Source organism: Bos indicus x Bos taurus, chromosome 4, assembly GCF_003369695.1.
Source record: "Bos indicus x Bos taurus breed Angus x Brahman F1 hybrid chromosome 4, Bos_hybrid_MaternalHap_v2.0, whole genome shotgun sequence".
Classification (NCBI taxonomy): domain Eukaryota; kingdom Metazoa; phylum Chordata; class Mammalia; order Artiodactyla; family Bovidae; genus Bos; species Bos indicus x Bos taurus.
The window spans coordinates 8,378,574-8,395,019 of NC_040079.1; the positions used below are offsets into that span (position 1 = coordinate 8,378,574).

At 44.6% G+C, this 16,446-nt stretch overlaps 1 protein-coding gene across 3 annotated transcripts in view; it reads right to left on the minus strand.

Annotated features, from left to right (window-relative positions):
* Window positions 1–16,446, minus strand: part of CNTNAP2 (contactin associated protein like 2) — a 2,326,438-nt gene that overhangs the window by 252,434 nt on the left and 2,057,558 nt on the right. The gene's annotated exons all lie outside the window — the stretch shown is intronic.

Below are 16,446 nucleotides of genomic sequence, written 5' to 3' on the forward strand. Positions count from 1 at the left end.
CCTGCTATTGTATACAGTGGTATACAATCTTGGAGGAGGGATAAAGCGTCAATTCATTGTTAATGAATCATAACCAAGGGGAGGAAAGTGAGCTTAGATTGGGGGCCAGGTATACATTTCTTTTCTTATTTTACCAAGAAGTTGCCCTCATTGAGTCTTTCCAAATAAAGAACTGAAGCCTAGGACATTTAAGTCTACGTTGAGCTTCTTAGATTTAGTGAGTAGTGGAGTCAGGATCTGAACCAGGCTTGTTAACTTCTAAAACCTGAGATCTTCCAACTCGACATACTCTGCGACTCTTCAGTGTCTCCTAGGATGTGACTTGTGGCCCTGGCTGCACTTTAGACCCACGCGAGTGCTTTATGAAACATACCTGTATGCAGCTCCCTCCCCAGGGATCCCCACTCAGCTGGTCTGGGTTAGGTGTTGGTATTTTTTAAAGGCTTTCTGGAAAATATTAATATATACCTAGAGTCGAGAGCTATTGCTTTGGGGGAATTTGCAAAAATTTATTTCCTTAATCTAATTTTTGGGCTTCTCTGGGTGGCTCAAATAGTAAAGAATCTGCCTGCAATGCAGAACACCTGAGTTCAACTGAAATGGAGCTGGATCCACACAGAGGGCAGGTCCTTGCCCCCCACCGTGTCCTCTGCCAGTGGAAAACTTTAGTCAAAGAGTAAGTTTAATCAGAGAAGTGAGAAATGCTGAAACAAAGGAAAACAGTCAAAGGAGACTAAATAAAAATAATGTAGTCACTAAGCATAGTCAAGGACCTTTAGTTCTTTCTCAAGGGCTGTAGATAATATTCTGAGCCATATCTTGTGAGCTGTCTTACAGATACCAAAACCCCAGGTGGAGAAATTAACTACACGATGATCAGACTGTACCCAGGACTTGAGCTGCCACAATTCCGAGAATTGACTGCAAAGAAATGGAAACAAGTGCACCCCGGAACTGGAGATTAACTAACTGTCATGAAACAACCAAGATGATGTGAAGCAGACCACTGATGACCAACTGAAGATGACTGTTACAGATGACTGTGCTGTTTCTGCATGTAACCCCCCCCCCCCCCCCCTCTGTTTATAAAAGCTCTCACCCCTGCGTGTTGCGGGGAGGAAGTCAGCCTTTGGGCAGATGTCTGCTACCCTACCCCTCTGGTTTCCAGCATCTGAAATAAAGCAAACTTTCCTTTCCATCGACCTGGCCTCTTTACTGGCTTCTGAGCGGCAGGCAGCCAGACCCCCCACACACGTACTCTTTCAGTAACGAGATCTCTGGGTCGGGAAGATCCCCTGGAGGAGGGCATGGCAACCCACTCCAGTGTTCTTGCCTGGAGAATCCCTGGACAGAGGAGCCTGGAGGGCTACAGTCCATGGGGACACGACTAAGCAACTGACACTTTCAATCTAATCTTTAAAGTTCCTCTGGAGAGTTTGGGAGCTGTGATCTGTGCAGGCAGTGAGGATGACCCTCCTCTTTTCCTGAACCTTGGGGCTGTGCGCAGGGCAGCGTGGGTCCTGCCTAAGACCCCCTTCCGGAATCACCTGCTGTACACCTTGAACACTCGCCATCTGGGATGCCGAGTCCTTCTCATAACTTCCCCTCCGGCACTGACCACAAATCATTCCTTTTATTTTCCTAGGTCTGCTCCCAGTCAACCTCCTTGATTAAATCACCTTCCAACAACAGAAAAATGGGTTAGGAGGGTGTGCTGGTAACTTCAATTGTTAGTAGCTTTCTTACTTCACATGTTAGGTTTTAAATTCCTCAGTGACCACCAAGTGCTTTATAAACACTTTTTTTAACTTTTTTTTTTTTTCCTGCCATTGGCAGGAAAGGCAGAGTGATGGGGAAGCAGCATGTGGGTCCCAGCTCCTCAGCTTGGCGAATGCTTTTTGACAGAACAGATTCCCCACATCACTGGAGGGCCTAGCTTTGCTTAGAAAGTGATTTGGTGCCTCTATCTATCAATAAGCCTCTGATGAATCACCAAGCGGTTTAATTAAATATCTGTCATTTTTTCTCCCCCAGGCTAATGAAAAATTCAGCCGCTTGGCACTGGTACCATTTCGAGATGATGTTGCAAGCAATCAAACTTCTAATTTAAAAACCGCAGTGGGCTGGATTCTCTTGGGACCTAGACTGTTCCCCACCCCTGGGTCAGGTCCTTCTGAGGAGGCATTTACTCTACTGAGCTCCAGAGACATTAGACACAGAGCTCAATGTAATCAACCTCATTGTACTGGGGACTTTGGCTCCTTTATGTCATTAGAAAGGGGACTTTAATTTTAACACCTGTGGTGATCCCACACGTGTGCTGGTGACATTTCTTCTCTGAATTAGGGGCTCCTGCATTCCAGGATTCACTGGAGTGACCTTCACCAAGGTTTCTACACAAGTATGATGAGAATGCAGGTCAACAATAATCTGACTCATGGACGGAATGATCTTTCCCTGAATTTCTGGCATGAGTCGATGGGGAAAACGTAACTTCAGGTTTTAAGACTGAATTTGTTCTGTTCTTGCAGTGCCGTGTTTTAGCAGATGCATTTTAAAAATGTAAGTTGTCAGACTAGCCAGAGAACAAGGCTTTCCGAGCTAAGTAGGAAAGATGGTTTCATTTTAAGAGGCATCAGCAGCCATCAGGGAAATACAATGTAGGGATAAATTGAGTTGAGCCCTAAGGTTTGACTTGGAGGGACTGATGCTGCTCTAATTTTCTCCACTCCTCTCCTCCTGCTATGATGGATTTTTGTTCGTGTCACCATTAGGAGAAACCCTGAGGACCAGCAGCTACCAGGAAATACCCATGCTTCCCTTTCTGCTTGTCACACTGGATCCCCTGTTTCTGCCTCTGGGCCATGGTCTTCTTAACATCAACACTTCCCTCTAGAGAAGGAGAGAAGGTCCCCAGGAGCCCACTGTAGCTCAGTCCTCTCTCCCCAACTGGGTGCAGTAAGAGGGACTCTGAGAACAGTCCTTATTGTTCAGTTGCTCAGTCGTGTCTGACTCTTTGCGACCCCACGGACTGCAGCACACCAGGCTTCCCTGTCCTTCACCATCTCCTGGAGTTTGCTCACATTCACATCCATTTAGTCAGTGATGCCATCCAACCATCTCATCCTCGGTCACCCCCGTCCCCTCCTGCCCTCAATCTCTCCCAGCATCAGGGTCTTTTCCAATGAGTCAGCTTTTCACATTCAGCTTCAGCATCAGTCCTTCCAATGACTATTCAGGATCGATTTCCTTTAGGATTGACTGGCTTCATCTCCTTGCAGTCCAAGGGACTCTCAAGAATCTTCTCCAGCACTACAATTTGAAAGCATCAATTCTTCTGTGCTCAGCCTTCCTTATAGTCCAACTCTCACATCTGTCCATGACTAGTGGAAAAACCGAGAACAGATCCTCCTCCAAGAGCCTCCATCCAGGCTTCACTGAAGAAACCTTCATAGTTTCAGCCCATCCCACTTTCCTGTGGTGCTTCCCGAGGAAGGGGCCATGAAGCCCCACGTGAGAGTGAAGGAAAGAGTTCCTTCATCTGTCATTCAGCATCAGCTTCCCCGACATTGCCTTTGAGAAATCCCATCTCCCTGCCGAACGGCAAGTGTGTTTTAAAAGCTTGTAAAGTTCAGTTTGCGGCTGATTGCTCTTGGTCTTCTGGGTGAGAGGAGCTGACATTTTAAAAAAGATAATTACAGAGAGAGTCAGCCAGCGAATGAAAGGGAGACAGCGTAAAGGACACCATGGCCAACGACACCATCGTCACTTAACATGCGCCTCCGGTTGAAGACGGAAGGGCTGCCCTGTTTCTGCCTGTGGAAAAGGGATTTCTGACATCTTGAAACTATTCTTATTTCCAGAACTAAGTATTTGAGAGTTGGGTGTTTCTAGGGAGGCTCATTAGGGAGAACACTGTAGCAAACACGATGGTTGCCTTTCTGTTGGTGTCAGGAAGACTGGGGAGCAACTTGCTTCCAAGCTCACAAGCTGGCTTGCCATCATTTTGTAGATGTGGATGGAAGACAGGCCGCTCCTGGGTCAGAGACAAAGCGTTGCATTCCTCACGGGGCAGCAGGCAACACGAGCGTCCATCTGCCTTGGTTTCTCTGGGACCTGGCTCCCATGGGGGCTGCGTGGAGCAGTCCAGGGGGGATGTTGCTCAGGTAGCCGGTGCACTCTGACCTCAGGAAACCCCTAAGTTTTAGAGGGGCTGCTGGCAAGTCTGCTTAATGTTTGCCTTGGGAAGAGACATTAGCTTTATTTACCCAGTCAGGAAATAAATCTACCTTCTGTTCTGGAGGAAGACAATCTATCTTCCAAGACCACTATACCCACATCCTTTCAAAGGTATGAACAAAGCTGACAATGCCTCTTGTTCAGAAGATAAGCAGAAATGGGAGAGACCCACGGAGAATTTTGCCTGACAGCTAGCTCTTCCCCTACCCTCCTCCCTGTGAGCTGACCCAATTTTGCCCAGGAAGCTATGTGCTTCCACACAACTCTGTGCTTCACATATGGATGGCCCTACCCCGGGCCCAGCGGGTGAATCTGGATTTTTTCTAAGTCAAACACGAGAGTGCTGTGCTCCTTGCCAGTAACCCACTTAAGATGGGACCTTTCATTTCCTCTGGCCAATAAGGCATGAGGGGGGGCCTTTAGAAGACAAATCTATTAGTTCATAAGGGAAGAGGGAGTCATCCATCTTCACTCCCTGATCTTGGGTGGAGATGTGGTTCCCAATGTTGGTGGGGCCATCTTGCAAACTCAGACACACTGAGGAGAACAGGGAGGGAAATGGGATGAAGCTTGGGCTTAGGTGACATTGCTCAGCCCCTAAGGTATTCCTGGAGCCCCACAAGGCTTCTTATGTGAGATATCCATTATTGCTAAAGCCATCTGTGTTGCAGCTGAAAGCATCTTAACTGATATAGAGAACGGTTTAGCAATCAGTATTTATGATTTCTAGTCTTCACTCTGCCTTGTCCCCTTTTTGGGTTCAGTCTACTGGTATCTGAAAGGGGGATTACATCTATAGTTTCCCAAGAGTTTCTGTGTCCAAAATGTGTTTGAAAACATATTGACAAGCTCTAAGTTCCCTTTGAATGTGAACATTCTATGATCTAATTTCCAAGAGATTCTTAGAGAGACAATAAATGAAATACAGTTGGTCTTACTGGTGAGTGAAAGTAAAAGTTGCTCAGTCGTGTCCGACTCTTTAGCCCCATAGACTGTAGCCAGCCAGGCTCCTTTGTCCATGGAATTCTCCAGCTCTGTCCATGGAATACCCACTGGAGTGGGTAGCTCTTCCATTCTCAGGGCATTTTCCCAATTCAAGGACTGAACCCACATTTCCCACATTGATTCTTTGTCATCTGAGCCACCAGGGAAGCCCAAGAATACTGGAGTGGGTAGCCTATCCCTTGTCCAGCAGATCTTCCTGACTCAGGAATCGAACTGCGGTTTCCTGCATTGCAGGCGGATTCTTTACCAGCTGATTCTTTAGAGCTACCAGGGAAGCCCTGGTGATCTTACTGGCAGTTATATGTATTGGAACACTACAGGGAGAAAAGAGGGATGTTGAAAAAGAAATGCATAAGGTGGTAGATGGGCATTAGAAACAAGCATAGATGGCAGAAACTGTCTTTGATCACCTCTGGATCATGACTGCATTTGAGTGACAAAGTAATGAATGGGACAAAGCCATGGACAGCTCTTGGTATTAATACAGACTATCTTCTCTCCCCTTCTTCGAGTATAATTCCAGCAGGTGGCACTATTTGCTCTCATTCTAACTCACCATGCGTTTTTCTCAAACAAATCACTCCAGGCTTACTGTATTGAGAGATGAATTTAACAACTGCCTAGAAGAGTAGACTTTTGGACTCTGGGTTCTGCCAGCAGGTGAGGTAAGCTTCAGACACATTAGACTCAAAGTGCTATTGGGAAGCAGCAGAAAAAATTGGTCATTCAGTACAGAGTGGGTAAAAAGACCAGGGAAGGTACACAAAGTGAGCATGCTGAGAAGACCAGCCAGCACGGTTACAATCCTGGTGACTTCTTCTTTCCCTTCTAAAGTGAACTTCAAGGATGGATAGCTTCCCAAGGGCTATTCTGCACCAGATCTCATTGGATCCATGTAACAAAACTGGTAACAGGCAGAGCGGACACTTTAGCCTCACTCTGTGAGTAGAGAATGTTATAAATAAGTTTCTGCTTTCTTTTTCTTTTCCATGAAGGAAGGGCTACGTGTCCATTAGGAGGCAAAATAATTTAGGCAAGAGGAGAGGGTATGAGAAGGCGCAGGGAGGCTGAAATGAGGTCCCCGTGGGGATCAGAAAGGTGTGGAACAGGAGGAAGAAGTAAGGAGAACACCGGTGCTCCTGTCCAAGGCCAGGTGCTCCACTGCACACCGGATGCCGTTCCTTCCTGCCTGCTCCAGGGCATGTCTCTGGCAATTCCCCCCTCCCTGTACAGACTCTATCATTTGTCCTCTACTGGATCATTCCACAGGAACGTACCGACACGCCTCTAACGCTAACAGCCACCACCGCCACTACACAGCCCTTCTCTGGTCCTTGCATCCCATTCCTTTCTTCCTTGCTGTTGCCAAATTCCTTGAAAGAGCTGCCTCTGTGCTCTCCGCCTGTGTTGCTCCTGTTAGTCTTTCTGCAACCCCATCACTCAAGGCTTTCTCCTTTATTACTTTGTGACACTGTTCTCCTCTCAGCTCCTAAACACTTATTGGTCCCTTAACCCAATAACTGTACGGCTGTTTTTCCACCCCTCTGCGAACAGCCTGAATTTTAGAAATTCCTTCCCTAAATATTCTATGTTTATGCCTATGACTTCCCTGGTGGCTCAGATGGTAAAGCGTCTGCCTGCAATGCGGGAGACCCTGGGGTTCAGTTCCTGGGTCAGGAAGATCTCCTGGAGAAGGAAATGGCAGCCCACTCCAGTATTCTTGCCTGGAGAATCCCATGGACGGAGGAGCCTGGTGGGCTACAGTCTATGGGGTCGCAAAATGTTGGACACGACTGAGCGACTTCACTTAAACATTCTATGTTAAATAGCATCTCCCCCACCCACATCCCATCCTTTAGCTGCCTTTCCCCCTTTATCCTAATTTTTTGGATCTACATAGCATGTATCAGCATCTGGCACAATATATATTTGTGCTCTTGGCCTCATGAAAGCAGAGGAGCTATTTCCTGTTTTGTCTCTTTTTTGCTCACTGCCTAGAACAATGCTTGACACAGAGTAAGCACTTGACAATTTATGAATGAAGAGCAACACTCTTGCCATTCAATTGTTTGGAGGCCAAACAATTAGGTAGTTACTCTGAGAAAAACAGCTCCCTGCATTTTCCTAAGGCAAACCATAACTTAACACACTGGCGTATATAAGGAATGCCATCTTATAATTCTGTAAGCATCTTCCCTGAGATCATACAGTAACATAATGTATATTTCTCAGTCTAGGAACTTGATACATGAGTCACCTCTGTTTGAAACAGACTGTGCCAAATGTTGTTCCCAAACATGTGACATTTGAGGAACAACGACACGCCCAAGATAAACTCTGTGGTGGAGCCAGTAGCAGAATTTGCACTCATTTCCACATCTTGTGCTATTTCCACTCTACTGTTAGGAACAAGGACGGGATCATAATTATGTTTTTCAAATTTTGGCCTCCATAGGAAACTGCTAAAGAAACATGCCTAATGAATATTTCAAGGCTCCTTTCACTTAGTAGGCTGGGGTGGGGCTCTGTGTGTGTGTGTTCAGTCGCTCCGGTCGTGTCCGACACTTTTCGACTCCATGGACTGTAGCCCGCCAGGCTCCCCTGTCCATGGGGACTCGCCAGGCAAGAATACTGGAGTGGGTTGCCATTTCCTTCTCCAGGGGATCTTCCTGACCCAGTGATGGAACCCACGTCTCTTATGTTTTCTGCATTGGCAGCTGGATTCGTAATTTACCACCAGTGCCACCTGGGAGTCTGTATTTTGCTAATGCCCAGTGACTCTGATGCAGGTGGTCCTGGAATACTACTTTCAACACTAGGCTTGCCAAGTTTGATTCCAGTAGGCAGGTCCTAGGGATCTTTTGCTTCTTTGTCATCAAGAGATTTTCAAACTGTATAGTAAACACTTTAAATTTGTCCAAGGAAGGGTCCGGATTTGCCCTTGGTTTTAGGCAGATAGTATCTAAAGCTTTGGAGTGTTATGCCTGGTAGGGGTGTCCCTGTCTGCCTGGGGGCCTCGGGTCATGCCAGGTAGCCTAACAAGGTGATTTGGGTGATGGCTGGCCTTACCACACAGTATCTGGGGTGGGGACCTTGCCAGATAGTATTTAGGGTGGAGGCTGACCACTCCAGATAGACCAATAATGGGATGATGGGGGTTTGGATCACACAGTTCAGTCCCTGGAGGGGCTGGAGACTGAGGCTGGCCATGTGGGCAGTGGGGCATTCCTGTGTAATGGAGCCTGGATAGAGACTCTGAACACCAATGCTCGGGGAAGCTGCCCTGGTTGGCAGTACCCCATGCGTACTGGCACAATCAATTCCGGGAAAGGGAAGTGTCCATGACTCCATAGGAAAGGCATGCCTGCGGGCTCGGCCCCTGGGGCTTCTCCTGGTCTGTGCCTCTGTGCTCTTTTGCTTGTCTGACTCGCATCGATTCTTTCCCTGTAATAACCATAAACATGAGTAGAGCAGCTTCCAGTGAGTTCTGTGAGTCCTTCTAGAGAATCATTGAACCTGAGCCTGGTTTGGGGGACCCACTGAACTTGTAGTGGTGTCAGAAGTGTGTGCAATTTTGTGTGGGCTGTGGTCCTTCCAAGTCTGCAGTTGGTCTAATTCTCTGCGAAAAACTTCGCTTCAGTTTTGAAGCATATAATCCAACCCATCAGTGTTAAGGCTGACGGATGTCCGAGAATGAAGTCCAACTTCCAAGCTCACCTTCACTGCCTACAGAAGGAAGCTGAGTCTGTAAGATGCTCACATCCGGTTGTAACTAACCAGTGAGCTTCTATTTTTCTAATTGTGTTGTACCATTTTTCATATCATGCAGGAAATAAACCCTACTAATCTTTACTAGAGGCTTAGTTTGTGAGGATGGAAATTTCTAGAGCCAAATATGCATATTCACACCCAAAATCTCAGTGTTAAACACATTTGAACATGAACACTGGCAAGGAAAAATATTATTTGAAGTCTTTTGGAAATTCTTCAAGGAAATGCCTGGAGCTTAAGAATCAATGCGCTGAACTAATTTTTAAACTTCTGGTATCTTGATAACCTCCTGAGTATGAGAGATCTTTCTCTTTATGTATTTTGGCCTTTAAGCCTTTTATTATGGTTAAAAAATAACTTCACAAAGGCATCCATAGAGAAAAGGAAACAGAAGGGAGTTACCATTGGCCATGCAAAAACAGAGAGCTGTCTTTAAAATGCAAAGCCTTTCTAATTTTAGCTTTCTCCATGCATTTAACTAACTTCTGAGGATAATTTCTTGAATATTAATGGACCTATATTATATAAAAAGGAAAAAGACAAAAAGCTTTCCAAAAGGGCATGTGGCTTGAAACAGCCCCTATCCTCAGTAAGGGACATGTAGTCAGGGTTTAAATACCCACATGTTTGGAATCAGCAGGGACTTGTCTGCTGGGCAGAGAGTGCCAGTTTGGAAGGATAAATGGAGGTCCCAGATGGTGATGGTGGTGAGAGAATATTTGTGATGAAAGGAAATGTAGAAGCTTCAGGAGAGAAACCACAAAACTGGATGCCTAAGGATTCTCCCGAGATGGAGAGGAGAGTGGATCAAAGAGGGGATGGATGTCAAAGAAGCTTCTCTCTTGATTAAGATTAACTTGTGCAGCAAAATGGAAACCATTCATTGGGGGAAATGTGCTTTCGTGGAGGACCGGGGTGATTTACGGGGCTGGTTTCAGGTGATGTCAGAGAGAGTAGGTTTACTGAGATATTTGGTGATGGAGAGTTCAAAAAGAATGGAATGTGGGATTTGATGGCCAACAAAGGTAATACAACTGGATGCAAAAACAGCTTGAATCAGAAAGAAGTTCACAGGTGTTAACATGGACCAAGCTGAAGCTTATAGGGAGATACAACACCAGTCAATTAATCAGTTATAATTTATAAATGGCTGAGCTATGGATGCCTGTGTTTATGTGGACACATCGTATTGTTGTACAGTCACTCAGTCGTGTCCAACTCTTTGTAACCTCATGAACTGCAACAACCCAGGCTTCTCTGTCCTTCACTATGTCCTGGAGTTTGCTCAAACTCAAGTCCATTGAGTCAGTGATGCCATCCAACCATCTTATCCTCTGTTGTCCTCTTCTCCTCCTGCCCTCAATCTTTTCCAGCATCAGGGTCTTTTCCAGTGAGTTGACTCTTCACATCAGGTGGTCAAAGTATTAGAGACTGAGCTTCAGCATCAGTCCTTCCAATGAATATTCAGGGTTGATTTCCTTTAGGAGGGACAGGTTTGATCTTGCAGTCCAAGGGACTCTCAAGAGTCTTCTCCAACACCACAGTTCAAAAGCATCAGTTCTTTGGTGCTCAGCCTTCTTTATGGTCCAACTCTCACATCTGTACATAACCACTGGAAAAATCATAGGTTTGACTATACAAATCATTGTTGGCAAAGTGATGTTTCTGCTTTTTAATATTCTATCTAGGTTTGTCATAACTTTTCTTCCAAGGAGCAAGGACACATCGTGAGTAAAAGCCAAAGGCAAGATCCAAGGAGAAAAGGATGAGGCTTTGCAAGGTGCATGCCTGCTGATGAGGGCTGTGAACAAGCCATCATAAGGAAAACAGACTGCTTCCTGGTTGCCACGGGCTGAGTTCCAGCCCAGACTATAGGTCACATCATGGACACTGTTTCTGTCTCTGTTCTACAACAAATTGTTTCCTATCGAGCAAATTCTTTCAATGCCAGCTTGGTATGACTTCAGACATGACCTCTCTAATGAGGGGGAAAAGTGCCACATGAAGATTCTATTTTCCACATGCTATAAACTCAGAATGCAAAACAGAGATTTATTCTGTTTTCCACACCAACACCAGATGCTCTTCAACTACAGTATTTGGAGTATCAGGCAAATAATGGAGACAAAGTGAAACCATGCCACGGGGTCAGCAGAGAGAGATGACAGCAGGGGAGAATCACTTTCTACATAACAACCTTCTTAAAATGTGAAAGACTTCCGTAAATGTGCCTTGAAATCTTTGTGAAAGATCTAAATTATCTTAACAGTTTTCCTCTAGCTACAATTACTTAAATTTGTTCTTATCTTCTATTTAGTAATGAATATTAGAAATGAGGAATCTTAGGGTTGAACATTAAAAATACAGTATCTTAGAATCTCAAGGTTGAGAGCATCCTAGGAGAAATGCCCAATTAACATTGTAGAAGAGTCAACAGACCCCTGAGGTCATGCATTTCCGCCTCTGCAAAATGACAGGACAGCACTTCTCAGTATCACCAGTGGCTGGGCCAACCAGTTTCTACCCAAACAAAGCATCCCATGAAAATGGATCATGTTAAATAACAAAAGTGATTCACCATCAGGTACTCTTCCTTTTCTCTTATTTCTGGTCATAATAGCTAAAAAGACAACTTTCTTAATCAGTCTACATAAACAAATATTTTGCCTTCCAAAATCACTGCAGATGGTGATTGCAGCCATGAAATGAAAAGACGCTTACTCCTTGGAAGAAAAGTTATGACCAACCTAGATAGCATATTCAAAAGCAGAGACATTACTTTGCTAACAAAGGTCCATCTAGTCAAGGCTATGGTTTTTCTAGTGGTCATGTATGGATGTGAGAGTTGGACTGTGAAGAAAGCTGAGCGCTGAAGAATTGATGCTTTTGAACTGTGGTGTTGGAGAAGACTCTTGAGAGTCCCTTGGACTGCAAGGAGATCCAACCAGTCCATTCTGAAGGAGATCAGTCCTGAGTGTTCATTGGAAGGACTGATGCTGAAGCTGAAACTCCAGTACTTTGGCCACCTCATGCGAAGAGTTGACTCATTGGAAAAGACTCTGATGCTGGGAGGGATTGGGGGCAGGAGGCGAAGGAGACGACAGAGGATGAGATGGCTGGATGGGATCATCGACTCGATGGACATGAGTTTGGGTAAACTTCAGGAGTTAGTGATGGACAGGGAGGCCTGGCATGCTGTGATTCATGGGGTCGCAAAGAGTTGGACACGACTGAGCAACTGAACTGAACTGAAAGACTGTACCGAAATGCCAAAGAACTGATGCTTTTGAATTGTGGTGTTGGAGAAGACTTTTGAGAGTCCCTTGGACTGCAAGGATTCAACCAGTCCATCCTAAAGGAAATCAGTCCTGAGTGTTCACTGGAAGGACTGATGCTAAAGCTGAAACTCCAATACTTTGGACACCTGAGGTGAAGAGCTGACTCATTGGAAAAGATCCTGACACTGGGAAAGATTGAAGGCAGGAGTAGGGGACAACAGAGGATGAGATGGATGGCATCACTGACTCAATGGACATGAGTTTGAGTAAGCTCCAGGAGTTGGTGAAGGACAGGGAGGCTTGGTGTGCTACAGTCCATTGGGTCGCAAAGAGTCAGACACGACTGAGTGACTGAACTGACTGACTCAAAGACTGTAAATATCAAACATGTGAGAACGTTTTTAAGGGCCAATCTGTATAAAGTTCAGACAAGCATGTTTACTTTTTTCTTGATTTGATTAAGGAATGGATCATTCTGTCTCAAGAGCTCTTTATGAGAGAACAATTGTGGGTGGGTTTGAGCTACTTGCCAGCCTCTGCCTCAGTTGGTCTGAAAACAGAGTGAGTGGATGGAAGAGCCTTGGGAATAGGTCATCCTTTAGGAGGGCCGCCCTGCAGGGCACATCCTTGTGTGGCTTTCCTGAATGAGGTCTTCCACATCCATCATTCCAGCCTGCCCTGCTGCTCCGTGCTGGGTATGTGAGCAAGACTGAAATAGCAACAATGTACCACCTACTCTACATATGCACTGGCATGATGGTTTGAGGATTAGTAATAGGAAGCCAGTGGAGAAGGCAATGGCACCCCACTCCAGTACTCTTGCCTGGAAAATCCCATGGATGGAGGAGCCTGGTAGGCTGCAGACCATGGGGTCGCGAAGAGTCGGACATGACTGAGCGACTTCACTTTCAGTTTTCCCGTTCATACATTGGAGAAGGAAATGGCAACCCACTCCAGTGTTCTTCCCTGGAGAATTCCAGGGACGGGGGAGCCTGGTGGGCCACTGTCTATGGGGTCGCACAGAGTCGGACACGACTGAAGCGACTTAGCAGCAGCAGCAGGAAGCCAGTAGATCATATTGTGTGAAAATCTGTCTTCTAAAAGTGAAGCCAAACAATAGAGGATAATTAGCTAAATGGAGCAATTGGAAATTGAGGCACCATATTTCCCAGTTCTTTTTCTTAAGTCTTGCCCCCATTTGTTGACGTAATAATCTTAATTGTCATCTCTCGACGCTGATATGACCAGATGTAGGAGGCCGATGGACCATAAAACAAAGCCCTGAAGATCTCAGATAAACACCATACCAGCCAATAAGAATGCTTTTGTTTTATGTTCTGTAGGATGTATAACAAAACCATAGCCTTCTTGTTTTATTTTGTAAATATAAAATTATGATCAAAATTATACATGCTCTCTTGGGAGTTCTGATACAGTCTCTGCCCTCAGGTGAAAAAACAATCACTGTTGCAGAGTTTAAAAAAACAAATGACATGGAGTTGATGTTTGGCAGAAACCATCATAATACTATAAAGTAAGCTCAACATTCAGAAAATGAAGATCATGGCATCTGGTCCCATCACTTCATGGGAAATAGATGGGGAAACAGTGGAAACAGTGTCAGACTTAATTTTTTTGGACTCCAAAGTCACTGCAGATGGTGATTGCAGCCATGAAATTAAAAGACGCTTACTCCTTGGAAAAAGTTATGACCAACCTCGATAGCATATTCAAAAGCAGAGACATTAATTACTTTGCCAACAAAGGTCCGTCTAGTCAAGGCTACAGTTTTTCCAGTGGTCATGTATGGATGTGAGGGTTGGACTGTGAAGAAAGCTGAGCACGGAAGAATTGATGCTTTTGAATTGTGGTGTTGGAGAAGACTTTTGAGAGTCCCTTGGACTGCAAGGACATCCAACCAGTTCATTCTAAAGGAGATCAGCCCTGGGTGTTCTTTGGAAGGAATGATGCTAAAGCTGAAACTCCAGTACTTTGGCCACCTCATGCGAAGAGTTGACTCTTTGGAAAAGACCCTGATGCTGGGAAGGATTGGGGGCAGGAGGAGAAGGGGACGACAGAGGATGAGATACCTGGATGGCATCACTGACTCGATGGACTTGAGTCTGAATGAACTCCGGGAGTTGGTGATGGACAGGGAGGCCTGGCGTGCTGCGATTCATGGGGTCGCAAAGAGTCGGACACGACTGACTGACTGAACTGAACTGAACTGAACTATCCTCCAAGTAAAATAAATAATTAAAAAAACAACAAGGTCCTACTGTATAGCACAGGAATCTATATTCAATATCTTGTAATAAATTATAACAGGAAATAAAAAGACATGGAAATGTGTTTCTAAAATGCGGTTACTTGAAACAAATATGTTACAAACAGTATGTACTACTATGATCACCTTTCTGTAAAAAATTATATATAAGCACATAGAAAAATGTGTGGAAATGTGCACATCAAAAGAGTGGTGTTACATATGTCAGAATTTGAGAGTATAGTTGATTTTGGGGGGTTATTCTTTTTGCTTTTCTGGATTTTTAATCATTCAATGGTAAATAAACACTGTGTAATTTTTGAAAGCTACTATCTGATCATTTTTCACTGTTTTTGCAAAGGTTGGTGACATTTTAAGCTACTCTATTCTATAATTTTAGCCAGTATTTAATCAGAGAGATTAGTCAAAATGCAAAGAAGAAATTTCATTTAAATACAGAAAATTAGAGAAAATTTAAAACTAGATTGAAACATTCTTCCTTACTTCTTTCCTATTCTTAAGAGCTCTGAGAAGACTCTTTAAAAAAGAGAGTGGTCAAACTGTACCATAAAACCATTTTGAAGAAGACGTGAGCTTTTTTTCCATATTAAAAATGGCCCAAATAATAAAGCCACGCTATTTCTCAAAGAAGAACCCTCACAGGTCTGGAGTGCCAGCACGTTCAGATGTTTAATGCCTACAGGAGTCAGAATGCAAGAAGAGCATATTCAGTGTTATAATTACACTTGACAGATATACACTGTTTCTATTATTCATTGGGTCTGGTTGCACTTACCCAGAAAGACCCTGTAGAATACTAAATATCAACCCTCTCCATGAGAAGTCATTTGGCATTCTCTGCAGTTCTCAGCAGAGGGATCAAATTCAGAGATGCAGAAAACCAAATCTGATCATTTTAATACTATCCACAAAGGCAGGTAAAATGAGTCATTTCCTAAGAGGCTTTAAGTCCATCCAGCTAGCCTTCTTTTGTCTAACTCTTAACATGGGTATGCGGAGGGTCATTACTTGAACGAGAAGGGTCTTCTAACCAGTTACTGGGCTTTTGCTATTTTCTTTTCAATTCCTCAAATGCTCCATGATCTTTCTCTTCTGGAAACCTACCTCGACGTCTTTAGACAAGGTGAAAGCTTACTCCTTCTCAGGCCATAGTGCCTGTGACTGCTAACCTCTCATGAAACATTTTCTCCTTCTCACGAGACCCCTGAAAAAGTACCATAAATCTGGGAGTGGCATTTCCTGGACAAGGAGGTGAAGCCACATGCCTAGTTACCACCAACAGAACAAGAACAAAAGGAATGTGTGTCTCTTCTGGACCAGTGTGGGTACGAAGAGAGAATTCTTCTCCAGCTCCCTTCCTCTCTCTGCCAACTGGTTTAGAAATGCCCAGGCTCTAGGAGATGTGGAATCACAGCACAAAAGGAGCCTTCACTGTGTGGAAGGACTTCCTGGAACGAAGCCTGCAGATGGCACTGCCGTAATGTCATGGAAACACGGGGTTTTATTGTTACAGCAGCTTAACTTAGTCTTAAACAATAGTATTTCTTATTCCTAAGTCTTTTATGACCTTATCACATGTAAAATATTTATTCATAAGTTTAAAAACTATAACCAAAGGATCTTCTCCCTCAGACCACTGAAATTTTGATGGGATGAAAGGCGTTGCATGGGCTTATTCTAGTTCCAATACCCTGCTCTGTATCAGAACACTGCCATAGTTTAAAAATATATATGTTGTAATATGATATTTGAATGAATTCCTGGAATTCTCTAATTCATAAAATGGGCTTCCCTGGTGGCTCAGCAGTAAAGAATCTGCCTGCAATGCAGGAGATGTAGAAGACGTGGGTTCGATCCCTGGGTCAG